The 17,150-nt window shown below is 32.5% G+C and overlaps 1 protein-coding gene across 1 annotated transcript in view; it reads left to right on the top strand.

The window, feature by feature from the left end:
• The first annotated feature begins 1,300 nt into the window (after positions 1-1,300).
• The window catches only part of LOC123547055 (neuropeptide F receptor-like), a 120,391-nt gene continuing 104,541 nt past the window's right edge, over positions 1,301-17,150 (top strand). The window contains exon 1 of the mRNA XM_045333818.2: positions 1,301-1,965. The gene's annotated coding sequence lies outside the window, so the exon portion shown is untranslated. The remainder of the gene's footprint in view (positions 1,966-17,150) is intronic.

The raw sequence follows: 17,150 nt of genomic DNA, 5'->3' as shown, positions 1-17,150 counted from the left end.
TTTGCAAGAATGATGCCCCTTTTTAGACTTAGAAAATCATGGGTAGGACAATATTTCTATTACACAAAAAAAAAAATCAGATGAGCGTCAGCACCCGCAAGGCGGTGCTCTTGTTTTACTTTGAATTGGTACTTTGTACATCGAATTCCTTAAAAGACGCGTTTTACTTGTTGACTCTCATAAACAATGTACCTGATGAAAATCTAACCTTTTAAATGATATGTTTATAACATGAGCCACCGAGTTTCAAGACCGATTTTCTTTGTAAAATGAAAGAATCAAAGAGGGGATTGACCCACAATGCCCCTCTGCCAGGCTCTGGTTCCGTGCATGTAAAGAATGGAGTTATTCCTTACGGCTAACAGGAAACTTCTCGCATCATGATATCATAGATCTGAAATTGTCTGATACTTCAGAAGAATTTTCCATCTTACTAGAACCATTTTATGTTTATAATTAAAACGCAATTGTCGTATTTAGTGTCCGACAGAAACGGATTGATTTTATTTGGAAGTGAAAATAAAATGTTCCACCAAATGATAATCGCCCGTTATTATTCATTTTTCAAGTAAAATGACTGTCATCCCATATGCCTCCTTGCAGATTTCAGTCTTTGATGCCAAGTATGTGGACAGAGAAGATGTAAAAAGCCTGAAGTTTTGACTTTCGTGATACTACATCTTCGGACGTTCAAAACTTCACTTCATACGACAAAAAGGCCCATCTGGTATAATCGATACCGCCTGGGGACACAAATATGCCGTAGAAAAAAATAAAATCTGGAAAGTAGAAGTTAAAGTTTGAACAAAATCTCAAAGTTTCTCAAAATCAGTTGATAACTTCATACTTCCAGGTTCAATTCAATGTATTTAGTTAAAATCATCAGCCATACAAAACTTCATTATTCTTATATTTATTGATAGTGTTTCGCATCAAATTTAGTCTAATTATACATATGGATAATCGAATAACTTAATAAGCAGAAATCTTGAGACTAAACTTTTTATTTCACATAGCAATAAAGAGAAGTCTTAGGCTTACTTGATATTACATTGAAAACTTTAGTAGCAACGTCTGATATAAATAAAATACACGCATATCGGTGACGTTTTACCTCAAATATATATGAGAGACGTTGAAGGGGAAGGCGAAGGTTGAAATCTCAAACTCTCTAATATCTCAACGCTACTTTTTTACTGTATTTAGAGAGTTATATTTTTTCGCGAGAGCTATTTCACTTAGCATTAAGGCTACGCGTAACTATATAGATACATAGAGAGTCTTAGAATCTGCTACGGTTCAGTCTAATCGATAAGTGACAGAAACACTAAAGCCTGTATAAAAGGCCAAAGACATGACTTGAAAACACTACAGATTTCTGGAAAGTTGCTACAGACGGAAAAGCGGATAACTGCTATTGAAAAGAAATGGATATTGTTTCTTAAATAAACGCATGAATATCGAATTACACTTGTGTTAAGATGAGATATATTTAAATAAGTAAATGAATTCTTACGGGAAATTATTCAAGTTAACGTAATAAAAACGTAATCAGATTTCATGTGATATTTAACAACGCAGCTAGTGTTAGTTAATAATTTGAAGACTTCACCTAATATAAGCCAGTCGTACATGATCAAATATCAGTTTCAAAATAAACATTTAAACAATTGGATGCAAATTTACGAATCATGAAGTGATAGAAAATGATAAAAGTAGAGCAAGACAAGTTGAGAATCAGTATCATTCAAATACTACAAGACAAAATGTTCAAGTGAAAACCATCATTTGTATGTTATTTATTTATCAAGTAATACAACAATGATGTTTGTGTACTAATCGACCATCTTAATTTTAAATTCAAATAAAAAGAAATCCTTGGAAAAAATAACTTTTTGACTCCAAAATGTATATTGACAGTTGCTTCTTCTTTGCATACTCAGAAGTGCTGAACCATTCTTGAAGGTAAGTATTTTATACGTTTGATGTTCTACTATTTATATACGTTTCCATCTGAAGGACCATGTATTCGCTAGTTTATTATCTGAATTTATCTGTGTAACAGGTTGTTGCGTCGAATTTAAAATTTTAGTGTTCCTTTCATAATGGGCTGCTAGTATTAGCCCAAATGTATCAGTGATGTTGAACCCAACAAAAACAAAGAATCAGTTAAATATCATTCCAAATTAGTTCCGCATAAAAACTATTTCCACGGTATATTTATACTGCCGCAGAAGGAATCACTTAATAAATGTTCAATTAAAACCAGTCAGTACTGGTTCTTCCGAGTATAGATGGATTTACTTGTGTCGTTGCTAAACACAGGACATGCTTAATAACCATACTTCCTGTTCAAAAAGATCTAGGCTAAGTTAGCCGGACATACCTATATTTTAAAGATTTCTTTCAGCGTTTTTTATTTATTTTCAATGGAGGTGATTAGGGGCGTTCTCTCACACTGTCCCTTTTACTGATCGTCACTGGGTAAATTAAGTGCATAAATTGATATTCTTCTTACAAATTATTTTGTTATAATTTTGCACTCGCAAAAATTTAAGTTTATAAAAATACTATCAAATTTTAACATACACAAGGTATATATGAGTATGTGGGCCTTTTTAAATGCCATTGACTAACAGTTGGGCATTTGTGTTGTTCTGTATCTAAAATGGTCGCCAATTCACTAAACTCTCAGCCAAGTAATACAAACAAATGTTCTTTTAAGACACTTTATCAGCGATCCTGAAAAATAATGTACAATTGTGTTCTTTGTTTCTTTTCACTGAATCATGAAATGTAATATTTGCTACTGGGTTTCCGTTGGTATCTTTATAGCTAAAAATAATGTTTTTGAAAAGTATGCAATACACAAGGCAGATCTTATAGATACCAATGGAAAAACTGAGGCTCATTATCCGGCATGTTTAACCGTCCGAAGATGTGTACCGACAAAATTCATAAAGTACATGTATTACTACAGATCAATTAATGACAAATAATAATTCCACGGTACCTTGCAGTTATCTATATACATGTATGGCACAAGATAAAAGGAAACATGAAGTAACTCTATGGTTAAATACAAAGTGATAAGACATTTCATTGTAATGCAAATTTTCATGGTAAATACTGAAGAGCTTTTTCTTGTATTTATACATTAAGTCTGATATGATACAAATGACATCATATCTAAACTTCAGCTTAAATAGCGGATCTGAATTTTCAGATATCATACAATATGCATGTATTTGACAATTTTTTTACATCGAGAAAATTTCTTCCTACAATAATTCATTTAAAACACGGGATTAAATATTCATCAGTGACTTGAAGGGTGGGACTATCTGCAAGAGCGGCTAATGGAAACAATATGTAATAACCACAAGGCTATCGAAGCGGTTGTTTTTCTTAATGATAAAATTGTTATTTTTGTTTCATATTTCCTTCATTGCATTTTTTTATGAAAGCAGTCTGTTGTATATGCAGTGTAAACAAATATCTCAGGATAAAAAACGACATGCCATACTGAATCCTATCAATATGTATCTCAGCTGAAACATATGAAATTAGAGAAGTATACCGGAAAGGTGTTTTGAGAAAATCAGTAAGACGGATACGCCGCATGTAAATTTTGTATTATGACATTTACATTTTACAGTTTTAATGCTTCCTTGATATATCCAGTTTCAAAAGACATTATAAATCACATGGAGTCGAAATTTTTGTTTTCGGAACCTAAATCTTATTCTGCAGATGTTCCTTTTCGCTTTCTCGTCTATGAAATGATCTGAAGACTAATTTGTGCATGTCTATATACACTAATGGAACAGAAACACATTCAACACTTTGATTAAAACATCACATTTAACCGGAAACCAAATATGTCAGTGATATATTGATGTACACGTTGGTTGTTAGACAACCTGGCAAGACAACACAAAAGACAGACTTTATTTCAAAGCTTTTTACTTCCTGCAAAAAGAAGTGAGAAACATTCGTACATAAGATGATTCAATAAGTTGCAGATCGCAGTATTAAATTATAAGACATATTTGCGGTCTGTAAAATGCATTTAAAATACTGTACATATATTTATAGTGGTTATAAAGAATGTCATCAACAAAAAAAAAATGAATAATACTTTTATTAATGTTATTTTATATGTAATATGCTTGTAAATGAACATTGATAACACGTGAATAAAATGGGTACTTATATAAGAAATTGACAACCGACGATAAAATATTTTGCCCCCATTTAAAATCCATATCAGAGTATTTTAGAAAATTTCAAAATGACTTTATACTAAATAGTTCTGGCGTATTGTTTAATTGTTCTCTCATAAAGTCTTGTGGCAGTTATTCCCGTAATCATATTCGCAACATAGAGAATGAATTACCAGTATAAATATTGATAGACAGAAATTGATGCTCCATACACAGAGACATTCCTATATACTAAGCTATAAAAGCATTCTGCATTACATTGAACTAATGGTAAAATTGATGCATCATTTTACGAAAATGTTTTAGTTTCAGTGGTAAATGTATGAGAGATATCACCAACAGAAAACCACATCATAAAAGCACAGCTTCAGTAACCCATTTGGAAATAAGCCGATAACGAATGTGAGTGTGGTGTGATAGCTTTTTCCCCTGCAAAAATACGGTACAACATGGCTCGAGAGAAAATTGTCAGGCTTACGAAATGGAAAGGCACCAAATATCTATCAGTCTTGAATATATTTACATTGTGGCATATCAGTTGAAAAGAAGGTAGTGTGTTGCATAGAAAAGAAGGAATTTTCAGTATATTTAGAACAGAACTAACCAGATGACTTAAAATTAATGTTAGTTTATCAAATTTTGGTCAAATTATGGACTTGTTCGATACATAAATATCTTTTCAGTTACACAAATTTGAGTTCCCTCAGCGCTTAATAGATCGATGTTCGCTGGAGGTTACCTACATTGTATATATGATTTTGTTGCTCAACCAATAGTTATCTTACTATTAGTATAAAATTTGAAAAATTAAATTGCATTCGTTTAACCAGCATTAATGGTCACCTGTATATAACGTGGCCCTTTTTAGAGAGGTAATATTTCAGTCAAACCGCTTCAAACACTATAAAATTAAAACTGATAGACGTTGACCCAGTTTAATGCAGTCAGCTGCAGCCGCAGATTTACCAAATGCGCTATAACGGTCACTAGAAACATCAAGTTATGTAATAAAATCATATTATATTTTTCCCTACTGCGCCGGTGTAAATAGCTTCTAAAATGACAAAGAAGTCTAAAGCACCGAAATATGTGTGAAGTAATGATTTAATTTGTTTGTGTGAATAATTCGTTTGCTAGCAAAAGGCGTAGTTTGCTCAACGGCTACCACAATTATTGAATGGGTTTCTGCGCTGCAGATGACTAATCGGGACCATCGTTAAAACCTTTCAAATGTAAGCCATCGTAAATTTTAAAAAGGGAAAATGTACCAATTTAAGTATTTATTTTTATCTTGTATATAACTGACTATTTCTAAACTTTGTATCAGTTTTTAAGAGGGTTTTTAAGTGAAACATAATTAAAAAAGGTACACATATTTGAAAACAATCCGCCTTACATACATTATACATACATGTACAAGTATTAAACATGTCTTAAATATATTTTATGCCATACATCGACAACCTGGATCAAGTGTTATAAACAGACTCTACCTAGTGTATTGTATTTGTAAACGAGTTGCACTAACGATTATACATTAAAATATCACATGGAATTCATTAGTACTGCTAGCTGAAAAACAGTACTCCATGCCTTTGGCTATCACGGTGACAGTAGGCTGAATTCAGAAACTACGCGTTTTGAGATCTGCCATTCGGTACAATTAAAACAAAAATAATTAACAAATGGAAATGTTACACAAAAAAAACTATTTTGAAATGAAAAGTAAAAATCGGCTTTTTAGTAATTCCCTATTACATTTAAAATGCTAATATATTTCCAACAGCATCTTACTTTGTGTGATGTACCGTTTTGTTCCATAAATAAATTTCTAACAGGATAGATAAAATGTGAAAGATTTCACGAAACGTTACTTAAATGGAAGAGATATCATTTTGGTAGCAATACATAATTGTATTCACTGAAATCATCATATCATAACTGCCAAAACTTGCATTATAGTAAAGTAGATTTTATTCAATCAAACGATAATAGGTAGATTTCTCGGAAGCCTCAGAGCCATTCAATAACACTAAAATCCATATTATAATTGCAGCTTTTATACAATTGTTTTAATATATACCATATGTTAACCTGTAGTCGGTTCAAAAGCTCACATGAACTTACGTTGTACTTGTTTGATGCCTTGCCGACTTCAAATAAATCTTATCTTATCTTATCTTATCTTATCTTAGCCACGCATCTGCAAAGTAGGCCCACAACAAAAAGAAGCTGTAACGGAAAAATATAATAGACGGGTTTCTTCAAAAATCCAACAAGTACATTTTAATTGTATGCATAATATAGAAAAAAAGGGGAGGAAGGGGTAGGGGGTAGAAAGGAGGAGTGGGGGGGGGGGGGGGGGGGGGGAGAGAGTGAAAGGGGAAGTGGTAGAAGGATGAATAATTAAAAGGGAATGCTACGTTCCTTAATCACAGTTACCCTACAACGTTAACCACAGCAGCGCAGACACTCGCGTACAAAAGACAAACACACACACACAAATAACTAACTTACATAGATAAATAAAGTCAAGTAAGATATAACAACTCTGTAGGGCACCGACAAAGACACATAGACGCACAAGTATACACACGTACACACACAAGCAGGAAAAATACTTAACGAAAGTTCTTTACAGATTACAACCTGCAATAAAAAGACACGAGAATAATAACTTTTAAGTGTCATATTCAGTTAATCACCATGGAAGCCTGTAAAGTGTGTTATAGTTCTTTTGTACGCGTTGATAGAAGTGTGGATGTATGGAAGGAAAGTTTTAAATTTAGCATTTAGGTGTAAAGTATTCCACAGGGTCAGTGTTTCTATCAGAAAGCATTCCCGTGATTACTAAGCAGAATGTTTTTCTTTGGCTCTATAAAATCCCACTTTTTATGATCGGTTTGAACATTAATAACACATAGAAGTTTTAAAAAGTCTTCCCTTATTTTTTCTTGTTTATCATTCGCCTGAGTTAAGGGTCTTTATTTCGATTTTCGCATTTTTGCAGCAGGGAACGTGAGGGATGTTCTCTCTGGAGAAAAAACCCTTTCAATCCAAGTTTGCAAATAATTCGTTTTAATGCTTCCAAATGACCTTTTTGTATACACTTATTGAAGGGCTTACACGTCAGTAATTAAAACTATTGTAATTTGGACCTCGGGCAACAGTTTCACAACCCACCGTAAATCCATACAATACGTTCATATATCATAACATTAGAAATATATCTTCTTTGCTTTCACTTTAGCCATGCAATTTATTAGTGTTGAACTATTGACCTGTCACTAACACCAAATATGAACACCAAACATGGACCAAATATTGACCGGCGATTAGTACTGGATGTCACGTAACAAACTGACTTATGTAATAGAAAAATATTTTATATCACATTGCCCCCAGCGTTATTATTCAATGCTTTTGAGACTTTTTAATAAAATTTCCTTAAATTTTTGTTAACGACTCAGATACTAGCTTAGGAAAAAACATTAAAGTTTTTCTGCTCCCTAACTGGTGTTATTGCCTTACATTCAATGGAATTGTCAATGCCGTTGTATTCAATCAATTTATCTTTGGCTTAAAATGTAATTAGAATCACTACAAGGAAATAAGATAAAAAAGGGAGGTTGCTGTAATCCATCTTATACAAGCTGTAAAGTAGTTGACACTTATTTCAAAGAATATTATGTTCTCTCTTAATGCGAAAATGCCATGAAACTTCTAATTGAACAGCACAATATGATGTTGGTGCGAAACATACACTAGCTTTCGGGTAACAATAAATTCTTGCATCTGCGATTGATGTTTTCCAAGTATGATAAGGAAACAGCGGGAGCTTATTATATGTTAGCAAAATACAAGAAAAACTTGCAATACATCGATCGTCATACTTTAGTCTGCCAGTTCCCAATAATGTGAGCGCCTTGAATTATACGTTTACTTTAAGACCGGAACTTACAGCGACATATTTCTAGCCACGAGATATCTCGGTAGCTAGCCTGGAAGCAGTTGATAATATTCGTGCTTTGTCAGAAGAAATCATACCTAATATCTATGCATTAAAGATCCCACTTAATTTGCGCTAATTAGACTAAGTGTTAATTGGCATTCATCGAGTTTCCGATATTATCAACAATTTGCAGGTAGAAAAAAATGTTAGAAATTGTCAGACTGGATTCCCAGGCTACTCGGTAGCTATAGCAATACTTTTATTGTGATAGCTACCTAGATTATCTCGTGGCAGAAATGTGCCACCACAAGAGCGACTTCACTAAAGTTATTTCATAACTCCTACATATAAAGCTTCTCAACCATTTATATGTTAAAATGTATATACTTACAATAGCAAAACTTTTAGCAGATTTGCAATGCAACGCATTCCAGGCAAGTTATGAATTTATTACAGTTTTATCGCTCAAATGGTATTGAAAATTTCAAAATATTTGTCCAAAATGTCCGGCACAGTTCAAAGACAGTTTTGTAACTCAAATCTCAAATATTTACTGTTTTCTAGAGAATTGTATTATTTCGTGAGCTCAATTTCACTTAGCATTAGGGCGATGTGTAACTAGATACATAGAGAATCCTAGAATCTGCTACAGTTCAGACTAATCGATAAGTGGCAGAAAAACTAAATCCTGTATAAAAGGCCAAAGACATGACTTGAAAACACTACAGATTTCTGGAATGTTGCTCCAAACGGAAAAGCAGATAACTGCTATTGAAAAGAAATGGATATTTATTTCTTAAATAAACGCATGAACATAATATCAAACTAGAAGTAGCAAATGTTTTTGAATATACAAGAAAAAAGACCGTGATGCTCAAGTTCAAGGTCTGAAAACTCGGTTTCAAAGTAACATAAGAACAACAGAATGCTTATATAAGAAGCATCCAAAGTGAAAACTAAGGAAGATTACAACTTCTGTTGGGAATAAGTGTGACTCAAATCTTGTGTACAGTTTTTCTTGTGTATTTATTGAGACCATTATTTAAACGCAGACAGTTGAAAGTTTAATGAGAATTCGTTGGAAAATATCTACAGTTACACACAACTGATTAGGCAAACTACGAGAAGAAATATTCACGGTAGCTTAAAATGGTTCCGCCTTTCTAGGCATCGAAGCGGGCATTACTATTCTGAATCAATCCCTTGTGGTAGGTTTATTTTTTAATCATGACAAAATATTCATACCCAACCAAATTTTGTTTTGGGCCTACATTGGAATCACTTTGTTCAGTCCGTCGCAGTCCTATTTCGTCCGTTCCATCTAGGGAATCGATGAAGATATCGTTTTGAAACATACAATATACTAAAGTTTTTGGATAATAAGAGAAGTTCCTTAACTCTTACTTTTGTTTTGACAAATTATCTCCAATGTTCGCTTTGAAAATTTCCAGAAACTGACATGTCTGAAATCTGTTCATGCATTTGACTTGAATTTCAAACAGCTAAATTTTAAGAGAAAAGCATACAATTTGGATAATATTATAAATTTACACACCAAGTTCCATTACTGTGGCTTTAATTTTTGCAGATTTATTCCCCGTTCTGACTTTTTGACAAAGTTGAGGTTTTCTTTGAACATCTCTGTAAAATGAAGGTATTGCATTAGAACTTAACACATATTGAAAAGATTATGAGTTACATACCATGCCCTATATTTTTTACTTTTCTTTTGACAAACTTATTCTGCTTTTTCTTACATTGAAAATGACCAGAAAGTAACATTTCCTTTTACATTTCTGAAATCTCTTCATGCATTTGATGGAAACTTCAAACAAACTTTTAAGAGCATAATGTTAGTTTGCATATCAGTTTCCACAGCTGACAGAATTTACTTTAAGAATTCCTTTAAAATTTATGCTGTTTCTTTCAATAAAACCTATGCATCATTACGGAATTGGGCACAATAACTCAGTTCTGAACAATGATAAATTTATCTCCCTTTTAGCAATTTTTTTTAAATTAAGGTAGTTCTGCACGTTTGGGTTGAAAAATTTTCTACAATATAAATTAAATTAAACTCTGATTTTTTAGAACTTCGGAATATACTTAGAAAACTAAGCAAATAAAACAGATAGGGTCGTGTGCTTGATTTTTTGCTAGATTGATTTGAAAAAAAAATCTCACGGAATTTTTCAAAATGAGAATTTATGGGAAAATCACAACTTTCATAACATTTTGGAGAATAAGAAATTTTCCACAATGTAGATTTTAATGAAACGTCTCACAGTCGTAAATAAACATATGGCCTATATTGTGGTGAAATAAAATGTATAGATCCGTGTGCTTTTTTAGGTATTTGACTATGATTAAAGTGACCCGCATATTTCAAGCTTATTTTAAGACATTATTTAGAATTATCTAACGTGTCAGATGCTTTAATATCATGTTTTAACTTTAGAAAGATAGTAACAGTTTCATTGTAATAAATTTACTCACAGGTTGCCATTAATTCATAAACTGATTTGCATTTCCGTACGCCGAATACAGATTTTATTCTACGTTTTCCGGAAAAATGACGTTACATCATCACTTCCGGTATATCAAGCGTGCAGAACTATCTTTAGGAATAACTTTACTTTACTGACGAAATATTATATCACTTTACCCAATGAAAAATAAGTAAACATATCAAGTATCATACCTGAGTTTTATATAACATTGTCTCCGTTTCTAATTGTATTTATTTATTCCACAATTTCAGTATGAAAGAGAATGATATAATTCCACTTAAGGGGTTTTGTAACAACTTGATACTATGATACCTATAATCAAGAGAAGCTAACAAACGCAATAACCATAAATTTGCCCTGAATAACGATGAAATCATCTGATCTTTTTAATAATTTGGAAACAATAATTTGGAATTCATTAAAGACAATTTAATATGACTTTACCAAGGATGATGACAATGAATAATAGTAGGAGCAGAAGAACCATCAGTCTGTTAACTTAAGACGTTGTTGTTTTTGTTGTTTTTATTTTTTTTGTGTGTTCTGTAAAAAAATGTTTGGAACTTAACTTTAAAATTCTTTGATTTCAGACAGTAACTTGAAATCAATTGAAGGCGATTCCAAGTCATTGAAATACATTGAAAAGGTACAAGAACGGTGGCTCTTTCTTGAATATAGATAAAAAGATCTACAAGACTGACCGTAAACGGTGTAAAACGCAGTATTAAAAAAGATGCAGTGAATATTATTTATTACCCTTTTCAAACAAGATTTTGGTTGTGGTATGAATCAAAATTTATGATAAAGCTCTCTGTATGTCCTTTCAATTTTAACCTACTAGAATTGAATCGTCAAAACAATAATTTTGTGATGCTTAATCCAACAAATCTTTAAGAAAAATTTCGCTTACATATGTTTGCATTGGCCTGCCATAAAAAGAATTCCCCTGCAAGAACAGCTAGTGCATACGACGGTTAGAGATATTTACAAAGAACATTTGAAACTGACAAAAATACTATTAAGTGATATAAATGATATAGATTAAGTTTTGTTCCAGTGTTTTAACTACAAATGTTCAAAACCATACTAATAAAAATTTAGTTTAATGTCATTTGCACCAGAATTTTCACTTTAAAAATTATCAGACAATCGTCAAGCGTTTTTCTTGAAGCTTTATTATAACGAAATTTGCAGTTAAAATTCTAACTAACATAATGATAACACGTTTTACTTTGAGAGAAAGGAATAGAAGACGCAATTTCAAAGTCGAGTAAAGTTAACCATTTTTTTCAAGACTAAATTAAATAGGCAGTTAACGCATGTGCTTGCTAAATCATTTCTGATATGATTGTTCGTTCATTTTCATTTAAATCCTGCAATTTTTAAAGTTGAGAACAAGCGTATTCATACAAAGCACGCACAAGGAAAGTAAATTGTCTAAAGTAATAAACCATGTTTGTATTCTAATCGTCTTTTTCATGTTACATTACGCAGGGTATCAACTTGAACGTTAGTTTAACTTTGCTAGGTCTACAGTACGTAGAAAGGCATATATATTAAATTTTAAGTAAAGGTAATTTCATAATTGATTACATAAAATCATCTACAAAATACAGTAAACCAGTATGTTCTCAATGATTCTTGATAGAGAACGAATGACCGAAGATTGGACGCCAATTGTTGTTTACTTATTGTATCATGCTTTGTTGTTTTATTATACGTCCGAAGGACGTATTATGTTATATCCCCGGTGTCCGTCCGTCTATCCGTTAGCAATTTGGTGTCCGCTCTGTAACTCTGGAACCCCTTGAAGGATTTCAAAGAAACTTTACACAAATGTTCACCACATCGGGACGACATGCACAGCGCATGTTCTGGATGGCTCGATTCAAGGTCAAGATCACACTTAGGGGTCAAAGTTCATATGAGTGTGTTTCGTGTCCGTTCTGTAACTCTTGACCCCCTTGAAGGATTTCAAAGAAACTTGACACAAATGTTCACCACATCGAGACGAAGTGCAGAGTGCATACTCTACTCTGGATTGCTCGCTTCAAGGTCAATGTCACACTTAAGGGTCAATAGTCATATGAGTGTGTTTCGTGTCCGTTCTGTAACCCTCGAACTGCTTGAAGGACTGTAAAGAAACTTGGCACATTGAGACGACGTGCAGAGCGCATGTTCTGGATGTCTCACTTCAAGATAAAGGTCATCGCTCTGTAACTCTTGAACCCCTCGAAGGATTTCGAAGAAACATGACACAAATTTTGGACACTGGATGGCTAGCAAGGTCAAGGTCACACTTAGGGGTCAAAGGTCATACCTTCGGGCGTATATTGCTCAGCATTACGGTGCTCTTGTTTTACTTTTATTAACCATCAAATATCCTATCATACAAATTTTAATGTTTCTGTATCGTATTTTTGCTAATTAGATTGCAATAATATATGTGTTTCAGCTCTGTTCGTAAAGTTAATAGCATTTTATTTAGTAACTATTGTAAGCATGCCCGCTTAACTTAATAGGGAGAGCGCAGGTCTACGGATCATGGGTCGAGAGGTCAACCCCGGGCGAGGAATATGTTCTCCGTGACGATTTTGATAACAGACGGATTCGTCTTCCACCTCAGATTCATGCGGGAAAGTTTGCACTACAAACCCGTATGCATTGTGCATAACTGAAATACTGTTGAATAATGGCACCAAGACCAAAACAAACAAATAAAAGTTACTCTTATAAAAATGAACCGGTATTTCTTTCGTAGCGCTATTTAAAATGAAAGCTAAAACTATTTCACGACATGCATGTATAGACTGAACTATTTGATTTCAAACTCGTAGCGTATATAAACGCATGGCTTATATATGACATTTTCATTTTACCTTATCAAAGATTCAATTGCAGAGAAACTTGATTTATAGAATAAATCATGCGATCTGCAGATTCAAATGTTTTTTTTCGGAATGAAAATCGTCTTCTAGAAGTCCCCTTTCTGCTGTTGTCGGTAAATGATCAAACGGTTTAATTTTGCGTATCTGCATAAAAATCAAATAGCAAAACAATCAATTATACGGTTAAGATTAATATTGTTAAAAATAAGCTTCATCTAAGATAACCTAAAACGATATCTTGTCTGAAAGAGTGAGAATATGTGCTTTATGGGTTTCTGCGTTTTTGAATATGGCTTTCTCTGTTGGAATATTGCCCTCTTTTTCGACTGAAAACTAATAATAGATTCAATCAACATTGTCAGGATACCTTTGTATTTCTTGAAAACTATTCATTTTCAACAACTTTCATTTTATCGAGAAAGAAGCGAAAACAAAATCTGTCATGTCTGCTCGAAGTAACAATGACTATTGGTAGAATAAGTAATGAATTAAAAATATCACCGGAGAAAAGTTTATGAAACAAGTAATTATTTTATACATATGCATATATGTTTTTCCAAATGTGCTTGTCAATTTGATTGGCTACATTGTAAAGCAAATCGTGTATAATTGTATTGGTCAATTATTTAATCAAGCATCTATATTTCCAACATTCAGAACGATTTTGCATTTATCTATAAAATTACGTTTGTGGGAGTACTATAACTAGGCAGTATATATGTCTTTATAATTATAATACACGTGCAATTTGTTGTATATTTATTAAAAATTCTCAGAAGCGTGTACTGATCAAAAACAGCTGAAATTCATATAATTATACTTGTGCACAATCTAAAAATGAATTTTCGTAATATTGATTTATTACTCATAACTATCTCGTAAATGTTCATATGTTTTAAGATAGTGTGCTACTAATCGCCTTGAATTTATAAACTATCATGAAATTAATGTATCTCTCTGTGCCAGAGTGATAAAAGAAATTCATTACAAATTTTCCTTTAAGAAACAACTATTACCTTAAATAGAAAACAACGAGTTTTCATTTCTTAATCAGTGTGAAAGGAATTGTTTGTCCATAAAAATCTTAGCACTAAGATTTCTATCTGTGAAAGAAATGTTTGCAAGAGCGGAACTGCATTTTGTGTAAACAGACAGGTTTCAGTTTTATATAAAGCTTGTGCCTTGCCTTTCAATGACATAAGGAAACAAGGTGATACAGACAAATTTACCGTTGATTTATTAGTGGTCTTTTGTATAGAACGTTATTAACATATGAAATGGATGACTCTACAAACAGCTTCTGTTGTTATTGTATTGATAGCAATTGATTGATATATAGAAATTATGATTTATATTTCTCATGGGCGTTACATTCCTGAGGAAGGGCTTATTTTATGATGTCTTGGAATAAAATATATTTCGCGGTAGACGCCTGCAAATAAATATATTTTTACAAAGATTTATTCCGCACTAAGAAGTAAATCTAATCTTACAAAACTAAAATAAAAAAGTGGAATACGACAGGTTGCCCAACAGACTATAATGTCTCATTCAAGAATAGATTTATTTCTGCGAAGAATAATATCTAAGTAATATTAAGAAGTAAATATGTTTTATAAAGATTAATATCACACTAAGGAAGTGATAATTATGAAGACTATGTCACATTTTACATATGCTTTTAAAGTAATTTATATTTTTGACCAATTTCGTGGTGCGAATTAAAAGAATTTAACAGAAAATAGCAAAAGGTATACTTTTTAAAGTCCCAATCCTGCACGAAAACAACATCTGACATATTAGACTATAAAAGGATGTCCCTTCACCTTGCATTCATTGTAAAATTGCTACATCATGTTACGAATACGTTGTAGGTTTCAGTGGTGGCCAACAACGTAAATATATCATTAAATAAGGAACCGCTGCAAATAAACGGATAACGTGTTTGGAGTGTGGTGTGATAATATTTAGCTCATTGCTTGAAATACATTACAGCATGACCTAAATCTCTATTTCGGGAAATAGAACAGTCAAATATCTATGAAAATTGATTGATGCTGTACACTTTGATACAGCATAAAAAGGGAAGTTACGATATATTGTCAAAAGTTTCAACCTGAGGTTTACAACATATTGAGGAGATTTTTACACATATATTTGACTATCAAGAGATATAAATAGGCCTTTGTATGTCAACTAGCGAACGAACTGTAACCGAACATAACAGTATTAGTTAATTTATTACCATTTTACACACACATAGAAGATATTGCCATATATTAATTATTTTCATTAAAATATCGTATATTTTCAGTTTTCTTTTTGTTTGTGCTGTTAAGTATTCACATAATTATGAATTATTTGTGAATGTTAAACCTTATTGATTATACATGTAAATATGTGGATGTTTTCAGCAGTACATTATACATCGGTCGCGTTTATCCAACTCTTGAATTTAAGGCATATAACCAGAATGTGAATTCATCAGCGAATAGGTCTGGAGCTGATAAATTACTTTCCGTCTGTATCATTAAAGAAGAGGAAACGTTATTTTTTACCGAAAAGCTTCAGTTGTTGCTCAATGTTGTTTGCAAAATTGATAAAAGACTATATCCTAATTTTTACTTTGGATAAGGTTGACTGTGCCGTTATAAAAGTATTTCCATTCACATGCAAATAGGAAGGGGTGCCTTTAAATGACGGTCTAAATATTTTTTTATCAAATTTGGACAGAATATTTGTTTTCTTGCATGAAAAGTAATACAATCAATGTATTTGATTGTTCAGGTTAAATAAGTCCATTAAATGCTTCTATTACGCAAGCGCTTATGGGTGTTAGTGCACATTTTATTACATCTCATAAACAGACTATCAACCTAATGCTAGACGGTGCTAGACGGAACACAAACACCAAATATGACACAGCGCCGATGATATTGGGGAGATTAGACTGTATTGTAGCTATGTAAGTAAATACGTAATATTATACTATTTTAAAGAGTTATCTAGTAAACGAAAAAATGTCTAGGCATAGCGCCAGATATCATAACAATTACACCTTAATAACTCCATGTCATTTCTACAGCACCTGTTTCTGAGTGATATAATATCGTACCCAGGTTGTTACATACCGAATGATACTGCACATTATTATCGAACTGTTTCAAATGTTAAATTGTCTGTTCACAGAAAAATCTGTATCAGTGATGCAAAGAATTATCCTATTAAGATGACTACATTCAGTTTGTATAATTGGTTCTACATCAAGCAAATATTACATTGAAATAACATCCTTTGTTTTCTCTAGTATCATCTCAATTGCACTATGGAACGCACCATCGCTACTTGTCAAGCACCAGCTAAATACATACTTGAAGCAGGAGAAGTTATCGGAAATTTACCATAATACATATTTCTCAAGGCAGTGTATTTTTTTGTAATCTAAAGGACTTAGAAATCAGCTATGCTTATCTAACTTGGAGCATTCACATTACAGTCACTACAATACAATCAATGTATTATTAATCTGATGTCTGTGAGTAGTTTGTTGGTTGAAACTAACAATTATATTTAT

This window comes from Mercenaria mercenaria, chromosome 9, assembly GCF_021730395.1.
Source record: "Mercenaria mercenaria strain notata chromosome 9, MADL_Memer_1, whole genome shotgun sequence".
NCBI lineage: Eukaryota > Metazoa > Mollusca > Bivalvia > Venerida > Veneridae > Mercenaria > Mercenaria mercenaria.
The sequence above is the reverse complement of the archived record's forward strand: the minus strand, read 5'-3'. Positions and strand labels throughout refer to the sequence as shown.